Raw genomic sequence first — 14,184 nt, forward strand, 5'->3', positions numbered from 1 at the left:
CAAGACAACGGCGGGAGAGAGGCGTGAAGGAGAGGAACCTGCGAACGCGGCCCCTCCCCGCCTCTCCTTGGGGCTCCCCGGAGGGCACACTGGCTCGGCAAGTGGCAGGATTCCAGAGCTGCCCGGCTCCGGCCTTTTCCTCAAAGCAAACAAGAGAAGGTGCGAGAACAAGAACGGGGACATCGTTTCATAAACCCCGCTGAGCTGCACAGTGCGCTGGTTTCCTACAGGCCGACCTTCCAGCAGACAATCGGCGGTGACCCGAGGTGGGGGCCTCTTCCTGCGCCCCGGGGCACTCCCTGGACAACAGGGACGCGCTGGCCCCAACGTTAGGCGCAATGGAAAGCATACTTGTCGGCCCAGAGTAGTTTTTCCAGGGGAGTTTATCTTTGGGCTTTTTGCAGTCGGCTAGCCATACTCGCTCGAATCCGTCACGTTAGCGTCTGGAGATAATCAACCAGTTAGCAGCAGCTGGGAAGAAAGCCTGGGCTCCAGATAACGGCCTGAACCGCGCTATCTGATCAGTGACTCTGACTGCAGCTGCTGTTTTTCTTTTTTTCCTCTTTTTTTTTTCTTTTTAAATATTTTATTCATGTGGGAGAGAGTGTGAAAAGGAGAGTACAAGCAGGGCGAGCGGCAGAGGGAGAGGGAGTAGCAGACTCCCTGCTGAGCAGGGAGCGGAGCTCGATCCCAGGACCCTGGGATCATGACCTGAACTGAAGGCAGACACTTAACCGACTGGGCCACTCAGGGCCCCCAGCTGCTGTTTTTCTATTGAGAACACAACGGTGACTAAAAGCAGGAACTGAACATTTCCAAACAGGATGAAGAAAGTTCACAGCAACAGTGATAGAAACTGTGAATTATGCTGTGAGGTGAACATTTTAGTTGGGGGCGGGGTGGGGGGGTGATGGTGGGGTGGTTTGTGCAGGGAGATTGTTCATTAGTTTACAAAAATCACATCAGACTACAGATCTGTATGTAATTAGAAACATGCTCTGTGGCCAAATAATATAAATTCATTTTTAAAAAGATTTTATTTATTCATGAGAGACACACACAGAGAGGCAGAGACACAGAGGGAGAAGCAGGCTCCCCGTGGGGAGCCCAATGAGGGACTCAATCCCAAGACCCCTGGATCACGATCTGAGCCAAAGGCAGATGTTCAACCACTGAGCCACCCAGGTGTCCCCATTTCTTTTTTTTTTTTTTTAAGATTTTATTTATTCATGAGAGAGACAGAGAGAGAGAGAGAGAGAGAGGCAGAGACACAGGCAGAGGGAGAAGCAGGCTCCATGCAGAGAGCCTGACGTGGGACTCATTCCCAGGACCCTGGGATCACAACCAAAGGAAGATGCTCCACCACTGAACCACCCAGATGCCCCAATATAAATTCATTTCTAACAAAAAGTTACATAGTTCTGAAATGGTAATGATAGAAAAATTCCACGGGGTGCCTGTGGAATTGAAGGAGAGTGGAAGAGGCAAAAGAGAACAAGTGGGAAGAAGGAAGAGAGGATTTAAAAAAAGATAAAATTCCATATGCTTTTGGAAAATAAATCTAGGTATATAATTGTATTTGACCTTATCTGTCAATTCCTACCACATGGTTTGTGAGTCTTCTGGTCTAGAACTCAGAGCCAGCTCACATTTCTGGGTTGAAGAAAATATGAATAATCTAAATCCTTTGAGTTTCTAACAAGTAGTGAACAATAATGATCATCACATTAGTAACTATTTATTGAGGGCCTTGTAGGCACTAGGCCCTCTAGGACACGTTTTCTATTCTTTGTTAATCTTGACAACTCTGTAAGGCAGACATTAATCTCCCTATTCTACTACTGAAGAAATCAAAACTGATTTGTCCGAGGCCTGTGGGGGATAAATCCTGGCCAGGACCAAGTCCCCACGCCACTTCTCCATACCATGCTGCGTCCTCTGGAAGGCCATGGGAAGAAGAGGGGCACGGGGGAGGTTCCTGGGTAAGCTATATACTACCATCTCCCTAACTGCCAAGATGATGTAGCCAGACTGGCCCACCGCTGAACAGATCCTCTCACTGACGGGTTGTAGCTGTTTTGCTAGAAGGGAAGACAACAGGGAGGCAGAAAAAGAAAAATCCCTTCCCCGGCTCCCAGGTCCTCTCAGGAAGTTCAGCCTCTTCTGGGAAAGACACCAAAAATGACCCCTTAACATAGATGACAGCAGTGAATCCTAATTCCCAGCAGAATTCTGGAAGACTCTCTGTGTCTCTCATGAATAAATAAAATCTTAAAAAAAAAAAAATAAGAAAGAATTCTGGGAGAAGGAGGGTGGCAATTTATCAGGCCTGGGACTGGCGATTCCTTCCGGATTTCAGAGACTGTCTAATGTTGTTATGAGCTCCCCAACTGTAATTAGTTGCCTCTGAGTAATGCTCTGGCTAAACCGAAGTATTTTACTATCTCAAGGACTCACGATTGGTAGTACTATCCGGCAATATGCTAGTCCTGACAGCCTAATTCCGCCAGCCTCGTCAGCTAGTAAATTATCAGGATGCTTATTAAGTGATAAAAGCAGACAATTTTCAAAAAATAGATGCTGTGGTTGCAGCCACCAGGTTTGAGATATTATTTTCTAACATAAGATTATGATTCTGAAACACCCAATTTTCATTCCTGAAAAGAAACACAAAACCCCATCAATTATAACTTAACTGCCTCAATAAAAACAGAAATTCTAAAATAGAAACAGACCAGACAACTGCTGAAAATCCATTTTCTCCTCAGGATGCCTTTGGTCTGTGCTAATTACTCTGAACTGAAGGCACAAGTTTGTTCTACACTTTATTGCTATTGGAACTCAATATACTGACCCTTGTGTATTGGCAGGGCCCAAGTTTCTTCCTATACTCCTCTAACTCACCTTCTACACTCTGAAGGAGGTTAGAAGACTCATTCAGGAGACCTGGCGGTTGCCCTCACTACTGAGCGACAGCATAGATAAAAATGTCTATGCTACTTATGCCATTTCACTTTGCTATGTTTTAAAAAATATTTCTAGTTTGGTTAATGCAATGTAAAGTCAATACACCCTTTTTATGGGATACACAGAGAGGTTAATTTTACTACATCACCTGATATACATATTCTTCCCATTTACTAACAAGGTAACTAAGAGAATGACTGGAGACCTGAAAGCTCCCCATTTATCGAAAAGACTCAAGGATCAGAGGCTCTCTCTATTCGTTTCCTTTAAACAGCATGTGTAACTAGGTTACTGTTGCGAGGGCTGTAGGTCAATGCTCATCTGTATTATTCAGACCATACAAAGAGAATACCTAACACAGGCCCTGAGTCAGAGACCCCCAGTTCAAATCCCACCAGTACCACTCACTAGATGGGGGACTTGAGGCAAGTTATTTCACCTTTCTGTGCTTCAGTTTCTAAATCTGCTACATGGAGATGATAATCATGGATTCTGCCTCTTAAGGTTATTGTAAGCAAAGAACGTGTGCGTGTGTATATATACAAATACACGCGCACACACATATATAAAGCGCCTGATTCCCTGTAAAGTCACAATAAATGTTAGCAATTCTTCTTCTTCTGCAAGGGTTAAAAAGACAACTTTTTTATACATTTCCTTTGTAGAAAATTTAGAAAATAGCAATGATCCATAGGACAAAGTGTAGTCTATTGTCCCATCACCAAAAAGTAATCATAGTTAACCTTTTGATATATAATCACTCAGCATTCTTAGTTAATACATTACTATGTAACCTAATTGCTTTTAATATGTGAATATCTTCAAAATATACTCCAATTTATTTTAGATATATATATATATTTTTTAATTAATTAATTTATTTGAGAGAGAGAAACAGCAGGGAAAGGGGCAGAGGGAGACAGAGAGGGAAAACTCAAGAAGACTCTGTGCTGAGTGTGGAACATGAAGCAGGGCTCGATCTGACAACCCTGAGATCATAACGTGAGTGAAAACCAAGAGTCAGACACTTAACCAACTGAGCCATCCAGGGGCCCCTACATTCAGTTTTATTTATTTATTTATTTTTAAAGATTTTATTTATTTAAGAGAGAGAGAGAGAGAATGCAATCATGCAAGCAGGGGAAGCAGAGGGAGAGGAAGAAGCACAGTCACCGCTGAGCAGGGAGCCTAATGTGGGGCTCCATCCTATAACCTGAGCTGAAGGGAGACATTTAACCAACTGAGCCACACAGGGGCACCTACATTTTGTTTTATTAAATAAAATAATATATACGCTATGTCTAATTTTTCTATCATTACATAGTAACACTCTGCCAAAAATCATCCTAAGCATATTTATATAATCACTCATTTATTGCTCATGATAGTATAGACCCTTTGAGGTAGGGACACTTATCAGTCCCTGTTACAGATGAGATAGAGAAGTTGAGTGACATGAACAAGAGGTAGAGGCAAAAAAAAGAAAAGAAAAAAAAAGAAGTGGAGGTAAGACTTGAACCTAGTCTGTCTGACCCCCGGGTCCAGGCCTTTAAATACAGGCTTAATGTTCAATGGATATCCCTGGGGCATGCAAATTGACATATCTGTCTACTATTCTTTTTTTTTTTAAGGTTTTAAATTTTTTTTGAAAATTTTATTCATTTGAGAAAGAGCAAGCTAGTAGGGGAGGGGGTAGTGGCAGAGGGAGAGGGCCAAAAAGACTGAGCTAGGAGCCTGAGATCATGACCTGAGCTGAAGTCAGACTGTGAACCATGTGAGTCACCCAGGTACCCTCCTTGTCTGCTATTCTTTAGAATAAATGCCTGAAAGAATTTTTAAGTCAAAGGATATGCTCAATTTCAAGAAATTTAATATATATTGTGTTATATGTATTTTTGAGTGTCATTAGCCTAAAGCAGTTTTTGTGGTCAAGACTATATAGATACTGGAATGTAAATCTCTGAGGTCACAGAGAAGACTCTGACAAAGCCCAGGACACAAGAGTTGGCTGTTGATGACTTGTGTTTGAACAGCAGAAGGGAGTTTTATTTTTATTTTTAATTTTTTTGTATATTTTTTATTGGAGTTCGATTTGCCAACATATAGTATAACACCCAGTACTCAGCCCGTCAAGTGCCCCCTTCAGTGCCCGTCACCCCATTCTCCCACACCTCCCCTTCCACTACCCCTTGTTCGTTTCTCAGAGTTAGGAGTCTCTCATGTTCTGTCTCCCAATCTGATATTTCTGAAGGGAGTTTTAAATGGCGTTGGTGGAGCAGGATTCCAGGACAGAAAGAGGTGAATGAACTTGATGATCTGTAAACTACCTCTCGATTCCACTGTCTTGGTGACTACACGTCCTGCAGCAAAGGGTGAACTCCACCAATAAGAAGCCCTTCTCACTGGTCACCAGAAACTCTGGTGGTTTCTGTTTGGTAGTTCTGCTGGATTCTCTGGAGAGGCATTACTCTTATTCATAATGTTAGGGTAATGAGCAATCTGTGCATGTGATGGTCAGGCCAGAAATTAGAGAAGGAAAGAAAAATGGAAACATTAAGAGTATGCGCAAAAACTGATAACTAAACTTATTTTTTTGAAGCACTGCCCGCAATCTGGTCTCTTAGGACATTATTATTTTTGTTTTCAGGAGACTATGGAGTCCTCAGACATCAGAACATCACAAGCCTCTGAAAACCGAGTCTACTAAGCTGTGTTAAGCCATTCTAAACCACTGATTGAAGCAACCCCAAACTTTCCTTTATCCTTTGTCATTACAGAGCTATCAAATTAATTCAGGTTGGCCACCTACATCCCCACCTCAAATAGAGGCAGCAAATTAAAAAAGGAAAAAAATAAAAACAAAAAAATAGTTCCCCATCCCTTCATCCTCTTCCCCTCCCCCAACACACACACAGATACACAGATCTTTTATTTAAAGGTCTCTAGGGGGAGAGGAGCCATTTCCACTGAAGCCAAGCAGAGCTATTAAGAAGCAGCTGAGGCAGTGGACACATACAATTACAGAAGACACTATTAAAGAAGAAAAAAAAAAAAAGCTTCTCTAAGGTAGATTCAGTAGAATGGACTCGTAGCTGTGAAGCTTTGGGGCACCCAACCAATGAATCCAAGAAATGCTTCACAAACTAAACAGGATTTTTGTTTTAGTTTCTGAAAACTATTCTCTAAAACTCCTATAGGTTATTTATTTTAGAAAAGGAGTATCTGATCCAAAGATCAATATATTGAAGATATATACACAGGTTTTCTTGCATTTCAGAAGTCTTCCTGAAAAACTCTAAGTATTGTTTTCATTAATGTCATAATTACAGAAAGGGTTTATCTTCATTATGATTGATGTTCAATGAATGGAGCCATCATAAATTTAAAAGCATATATATAAACAAAAACAGAAGGAAGTTCAAATTTAAAGTATTTGGAGAATAATTTTGTATTGAAGAATCTGACTATACAACAGCAATACTGCTTATGGGAAAATAGCAAAGACAAATAATGAATTGAAGGAAAATGTTTACAATATATGACAGACAAAGGGCCAATCTCCTTACTTTACCAAAAGCTCATACAAAAATCAGAAAAAAAAAAAAAGAACAGAAAAATGGGCAAAGGACATGAACAGGCAGATGGCAGATAAAGAAAAATAAATGATCAATACACATGAACAGCCATTCCACCTCACACATATTAAAAAAATGTAAATGTAAACAAGGATTTTTTCTTTTTTTTAGTTACAAGGTTAGTAAAAAATTTTAAAAATCAAGGTTTGATAATACTAGTTCTGTTGAAGGTTTGGAAAAAAACGCTAAGAGTCAGCAAGAGTCTAAGTTGGTATAACATGTGTAAGAAAGAAAGCTGTACTGCTAGGAATTGTTCCTGCACAAAAACATCAAACAAACAACCAAAATGCTCATCAACAAGGACCAGTGAAGTCAGGGGGTACAGCAACCTAGGAGAATACTCTGTATCATGATAAAGATGGCATGAACCTGGGCATGCTGGAGTGAAAACATCTCAAAGCCCTGTTGCTAGATTAGAAAAACTAGATGCAGAATAGGGGGTGAGGCATGTCTCCTTCTTCACAAATGTATAATTAGCTACATACATAGAATGTTTTTGTTGAGAGATTAAAAAAGGTCTGTTAATATTGGTTTCCCTTGGGAATGGGACAGTAGGGATCTAAAGGGACTCTCATCTTCATTTTATATCTTTCTGAGCCATTTGGCTTTTCTAACCATGTGCATATTACTCTTATTAAAAAAATAGGATACACTAATAATTATGGACAATTGATTTTTCCTTTGTAAAAAATCTAAATTTTTTTTAAAGAAAAAGCATTTCATAATAAAAGCAATCCCACCATTTAATGTAAGTATTAAGAGGGCTTTGGAGTCCAGTCACTTGGGTTTGAATCATGCCTCTTCTACCAAGCTCTGTAAAGGCTTGGCAAATTATTTACCCTTTCTCTGCCTTAGTTTCCTATTCTGTGAAATGGAGATAAAGATATTAATAATAAGTATTGTTAAGAGATTGTAGGAATTAAGCGAAGCATGCAAAGAAGTTAGAATAGTGCCTGGCACATAGGAAGCACTCAATCTATGTTAGCTATTATAATTTCTTATAATTTCTAGTTAGAACTATGGGTACAGTGGCTTGAAGGCTAGAAGAGAGCTTTTAAACATCTTTCCCTTAAAAAGCTCTGTGAGACAAAATGCCTTACCTAGTTAAGTCAAACATTTTTACAAACATTCTTTACAAAAGCTGGTTTTCCTTCAGCCATTTGTCAGTGGAGAGTATGTTTCTATTTTTTAGTTTGTGTGTGCATGTAAAACAGAGCACATCTAAAAAATCTGTTGTCCTAAAACAAAGTCTCCTTGGCCTCCTCCAAAAATCTCTAGAGTTGCTCCTGAGTTAGAACCCCACCTTAAGAAAGCCCCAGGGAAAATGCACATAGGTTTACTGATCTCTTCTCACCAAAGGCCAGTCCTCTGAGCCAGGTAGCTTTGAAGGTCTGAGAAAGGGAGGGAAGGAGCACGAGAAAGGAGGCCCAAGAGGACTGAAAGCGTCAAAGACAGCTCCACCTGTTCACTCCCTGATCTTGGGCTGGCTCCACGACCTGTCTTGGCAGAAATACAGAGAATACACCTGCTGACCAAAAAAGCAGATAAATGATAAAGTGGGTATAAAGAAACTTCAAGAAAGCAGGGGGAAGTGAACATTTCCGACAGGAACCCATGAGACATCTAGTCTCCCTTTGCTTCACTCTGGGGAAAATTAAGACTATGCATTGGCCAACCTGAGCAGAGTACAGGAAAGACAATGGGTGCTGTTTGGTTCTGTGGATGACCACCCAACTTCCCTGGGCCTGCTTGATCAGTACTAAATATGTGGCCCTCTTAATTTACCAGAGATGGCCAAGAAGAGAACCCTAGACAAGAGATCCAGCAATTCAACCCAAGGCCAACCAGGTGCCTCTGGGATCCTTTATAATCACTGCCACAAACTACCCAGTATCACCAGAAGGAGGTGCCAGCCTGCAAAATCACACACCAACAAGCTATACATAAAGAAGGCAGTATAAATTCTGGCCCTCTCTCTCAGCAGCTGCGCGTTCTTGCCTAAGTCATTTTAACCTCACTAAAACTTACTTTTCTTATTTATGTATGTAAGTATGTACATTATATATGTGTGCATGTATATATTTTTAAAGATTAATTTGTTTAATGAAAATTAATTAACATCTGCCAAGTCTTATGTATCAGGCCCCACTCTAGGTGGATAGCAGTACTTATCTTGGAGGATTGTTAAGTTGAAATAAATGTAAGTGAAATGCATGGGAAGTGCTTGACAGTTTCATAAATATTCATTTTATAATTATTATTAAAAATGCATTGATTCCTAAACCTTACTGTGGGAAGAGATCATCAGGAAAGTTAAGTCATAGTGCAGATTTCTGGGTAACACAAAAGTTCCAGTTCAGAAGGTCTGGGGGGAATCCAGGAATCTGCATTTTCATTAATTACCACAGATGACTATGTAGCCAGTGGTCCCAGACCACACTGAGGAGGCGACCTTAAAGATAAAGAGCAGATGGAATCTTCCTCCAGGTCTGATCAGATTGCAAGGACTTTCTTCAATGGTAAGCTGAAGGTCAGTGAGCAGAAGTTGACATGGACCAGCTACCACATTTGTCAAGGACAAAGTGCGCAAAATAGAAGAATCTAACTTCCAGAGTGGCTTGTCCCCTCAGAGCTCTGCAGAAGCACCTTCCTGGGCTAAATCCATCTTCAATCCATCTTCTCCCCTGTCCCTGGGGAGACAGGGACATAGACAAGGCACACGTTGTCTGAGAACCGGCCCAGGTCCAGCCAAACTCAGGCACACTTGGTTTGCAAAGCCAGTGGGATACTTAGCAGTTGGTCCACGGTTTCAAGTCCTCATAATCCTGTTTTCAAGAGGAGGGGCTGACCAGTTTGGAGCTGGAGGTGTCAAATACCACTTGGCAGAGAGAATCACCTCACAATGTAGCACGCTCCCCGTTTGGATTATCCCATCAGCCCTACCTTGCTGCCTTTGGTGTGGTCGATGTGTTGGTGGCTGGTATGCTGAATGGCGCCAAACCACACAGGCACACGCCATCCCCATGCTGAATCAGCATTGGGGGTGAACCCTCTGGCAAGTGGGCAACTGTGTCCCACTGCCTTCCACTGAGCAGTTCTGGGGTGGGTTACATCCATTGTGGCCATGAACTTCATCCTAATTGATTACTTGACTATTTTGGGAGCCTGGATATAAGAAAAACAAATCCTCCCTGAAGAATTTTCCAGACTCTCATATGTTCCTTATCTTTAATTTCTTGTCAAGTTCACTGAACTGAACTTTCTTCTGCCCCTTTAAACAAGCTAGCTGGAGAACCTGCCGCTTCTATTTAAGGAGAAGTGTTTATTCAGCGTTTACCAAAATGAAGTGCCTGCCTCCGTGTCTGGCAGGAAAATCTACCTCAGGGAAAAGCCATCCTCGAGGTGGTGGGGTGGGATTAGAGCAGGGGTGTCCTTGTGGGGGCAGTTAACAGGGGAGGAAGGCGGTGATGACATGGTAGGAAGAGAGAAATGGAGACCGAGAAGCCACCAACACTAAAAAGTCAGAGCAGGGCTAGGACTGAGGTGTGTGACTTTAAGTACAGAGTATAAGGGAAAAGGAAAGGATGAGTCTTTTTTGAAGCCACCTCATCTTCCCCTCCCAGTGAAGTGGTGTTGTCTGCAGGCAGTTTGAGACTGTGAATGGAACAAAACACTCACTTGTTAGGAAGAGATGACCTGATCTACTGCTTGCTACACAGACCCGTACCACCACTCTAAAACAGTATGGTTTTTTATTTTGTTTCACTTTTTAAGAAGATTCTATCTATGTATCTAACTATCTTTGTATCTATCTATGTATCTATCTATTTTTTTTTTATTTATGAGACAGAGAGAGAGAGAGAGAGAGGGAGAGCTCCAAGGGTGGGAGGGACACAGAATCTCAAGCAGACTCCATGCTGAGCGCAGAGCCCAATGGAATGTCCAATCTCACGACCCTGAGATCATGACCTGAGAGGAAATCAAGAGTCAAATGCTTAACTGACTGAGCTACTGAGGCTCCCCTTGTTTTATTTTGTTTTTTAACCTCTGTTCTGTCGGAAGCACCATTTTCCTATTTGACTCTAAGACCTAAGAGACCTGGCTGCCTCCCCTCATCCTCCCCACCCTGTGGGCCAACCTCCAGGGCACACCACGCAGTGTGGATTCTCCCCTCACAGGCCCCTCCCACCTGAGCTGTGGTGCTGGGGTTGGGGGGCAGTGTGCCACAATCCACATCTACACTGACGCCGCCTGTCGCACTCGGCCGGCTCCCTTCACTTTCTCAGCAACACTGACCCTCCCCTTCCTGTACTGGAACAGTCTGCCAGAGAGTTACATCACTGGACCTTGTCAGCACTCAGCCATGCTCCACTTCTAATATCTTGATGTGCTTTCCTCTCGGCTCATGAATGATGTATCCCCTCTCCGTTTCTCTCTTGCATTTTCAATCTCTTCAATCTCTCTTGCACTTTCAATGTGAAGTTGTTTCTCTTTGCTTTTTATGAGGTGATAGGATTTAGTAGCATCAATTACCAGGTGTGTGACCTTGGCAAAGGCACATAACCATTCTGTGCCTCGCTTTCTTCTATAAAAGGGAAAAGATAACAGTACCTATATCATAGAGTTGTTGCAAAGATTATATACGCTAATATATCAAAAGGTAGTGCCTGGCACTCAGTAAACACTTTAAAATACTGCCTTTATTTTCTTCTTATGATCACCCTGTCTGAACCACATCTGGGTCCCAAACACATCTGGCCAAAATCAGGGAAAAGGACTTGGAGCAGGAAGGAGGAGTGAGGGCAGGCTGTCCTCTTGGGTGTGAGTAACAAAGCTAGCATGAAAATAGAAGACGGTTCTGACAGAGGGTGGTAAGGATTCTTCCTCCCCACTTTAGATCATAAATCAACGAGTAAATCTGAGTAAATCCTTGGCTCTGGGCTGCATCAACCGCTCTCTCCAATTTCACATGAAAGCCTAAAGCACACTAAACCACAGAGAGAGCTAACTACCGAACATTCCCATAGAGGCTGTGGGTCGCATGCACGGCGGAAGACAACATCTGCACAAGGGCGAGATTTCATTAGTTCATATTTGAATGCGCCACAGCTCTTTGCACACCTAGCAGATGTCCAGTTGAGACACTGATCCTGCCGTCAGAAAGGGGCAAATGCCTTAGGAGGACACAACTTGGTTTCTAAAAGAGGTCAACAAAGGGAAATACTACTTTCTTCTGGAAGGATTAAGATTCTGTGGAAGAGGCTCATTGAACTAACTAACTTTCAAAACTAGTGGGCATGACTATTCAAGCCCATTGCACGGGGAGTGGTGGGGATAGTTGTCCAGGGTGAAGGGAACAGCACCGGAGGGAGAAGCAACATCAGGGAATGAGACCATAAAGGCAGTCCAGAGGCCAGTTAGTTGAACGTCTTTCTTATTGTTTTTTTTTTAAGGTTCATTTATTTATTTATTTGAAGGAGAGAGAGCGTGAGCAGTGGGGAGGGGCAGAGGGAGAGAGGGAACCTCAAGCACTCAATACTCAATCTCATGATCCTGAGATCATGAGCCAAAACTAAGAGCTGAACACTTAACTGACTGTGTCCCCCAGACACCCCTAAATGAGCATCCTTCTAAGCCACAGGCCCCAACGTTTGTGTCTGGCAATAAGTTTCTCATACTGGACACAGTCTTTATTTTCTAAAATTTCTAGCTTTGCTTCTCTGAGAAAACATGTCAACATGTTACCTTCCTCAGAAAGGTAAAGATCAGAGAAAAGGAACAACATGGTTTTCCTACCCCAGTGATACCACAGCTATGGTTTCATCTGAAGTGAGTCTGCTGGCAATCTTCAATGGCCTACTGTTACCCTCCCTTAGTGATATTCATGCAGAAAGAACCAACTGGACCAACAGAAATGAGGGATGGGACAAAGTGGCAAAGACTTCAAGTCACAGTGCTGTGTGGGAACCAAGCATGGGTCCCGAGAGTGACTTTTCATTATTTTCGTTGTAGAAAATCTATGAGTCACAGATGCACAGACTTTCATTAATCAAATTCCTTGGTTCTTGACACACTTTCATCATTGGCCCATGTAAGATTACCTTTATTTTAGTTCTTTATTGACCAATTCATATGAGCCAGTATTCATATTTATTTATTATTTATTGTACTTGTGTTTTTATTTCCTTACATTTATTATAGTAAATGAAGAAACCACCACCTATCACAAAACCTAGAACATCGACACTAAATTATATCTACCTCCTCATTCTATCTCCTGTTCACCATTTCCTTGCTTTCCTTTTTATAAAGAATGATCATACCTATAAGTATTCCTAAAAAGTAGATTCTTTTTTGTTTTCTGTTTTGTCTTTCACTTTTTAATAAACAGCCTACTATATATCTATAATCTTTCAGGACAATTTGCATTCAAAATCATATTGCTAAGATTCTCCATGCATCTGTAGGGCATTCATTTGACTACTATATAATATTCCATTGTATGATTTATACCATCATTTATTTCTTCATTTTCCTGATAATGAGAAAATGAATTGGGTTTATTCCAGTTACTCATCTAGCCAGAGTTTCCATTCTGATAAACAACTATTTGTATTTCCAGAGGCACAAGTCTCCCAAAGGAAAAAGCCAAAAGAGTAAATCCACTTGTATGTAATATATTCCATAGACAAAAAAGAAATGCTCTATGGATCATTTGTCCTTCCATACCTGTCCCTCTCATTGTCATGGAGAATCAAAAATTAAAAATAAAACTAGAATCTCTGCTTTATCCTATCCCAATTTTAGGATACAACATGCCTAAAAGTGAGCCTTCATTCTTGGGTCATTCTGACCCTGAGTAGCCCTCAAAGATCAGGAATTCCATGACGTTACTTTGGGTTTTGTTTAAGTTACTCCACGACCTTGCCCCTTAGCCTCAGCAATGAGACCAGCTCATGGTGGTAAGAAGATGACCCAGAGTTACTGGATTATGAATATAACCTCACTGAGAGAGAAAATCCTTGCTCCAGGGTAGGGAGTAATGGATGCAGATGCCTTCCTTAACGCAACCCAGAACTTGGTAAAATACCTAGTTCTAAAGCCAAATGCTGGGGTTGCGTCACAGGGAAGGGAAATAAATATCTGAATTTTAAGCCAAGCCCCACTGTTTTGGAGAAGGGGAAGAGACTGTGTAAAAGTTTCTAAATTGAAAGCAACAGCCCTGCTTTGGAAATGTTAAAGCTAAAGTAAAGATTTCTATGTTTTGATTGTCACCTAAGTATCTCCATGTCAGAGCTGATGATTTGTCACTTCCTAGCGAGGTTTATAACTAGGTCTGTGAAGCAGGTCAGGCAATTATAGAGTAGTTTTAAACCATCCTTTTGTCCTAAATTCACCAATCATCTCAACCCTCTAAGATGGTGGTTCTAAAAGTGTGGTCCTAAATCCGCAGCATCAGCATCACTTGGGACCTCGTTAGAAATGCAGATTCTCAGACAACACCCCAGACCTACTGAGTCAGCAACTCAGAGACAGGGTAGGGCTGCATATTCTGGGTTTTTAACAAGCCTTTGAGGTATCT

At 41.7% G+C, this 14,184-nt stretch overlaps 1 protein-coding gene across 9 annotated transcripts in view; it reads right to left on the reverse strand.

Moving 5' to 3' along the window:
• The window catches only part of SYBU (syntabulin), a 108,780-nt gene that overhangs the window by 12,584 nt on the left and 82,012 nt on the right, over nt 1-14,184 (reverse strand). Inside the window, exon 1 of one of the 9 annotated variants that reach the window (XM_072774272.1) lies at nt 91-13,868. The exons of the other annotated variants lie outside the window; for them this stretch is intronic. The gene's annotated coding sequence lies outside the window, so the exon portion shown is untranslated. Of the gene's footprint in view, nt 1-90; nt 13,869-14,184 lie in introns of those variants that run through there. 9 annotated transcript variants of the gene reach the window in all.

This window comes from Canis lupus, chromosome 14 (genome assembly GCF_048164855.1).
Source record: "Canis lupus baileyi chromosome 14, mCanLup2.hap1, whole genome shotgun sequence".
NCBI classification, from domain to species: Eukaryota; Metazoa; Chordata; class Mammalia; order Carnivora; family Canidae; genus Canis; species Canis lupus.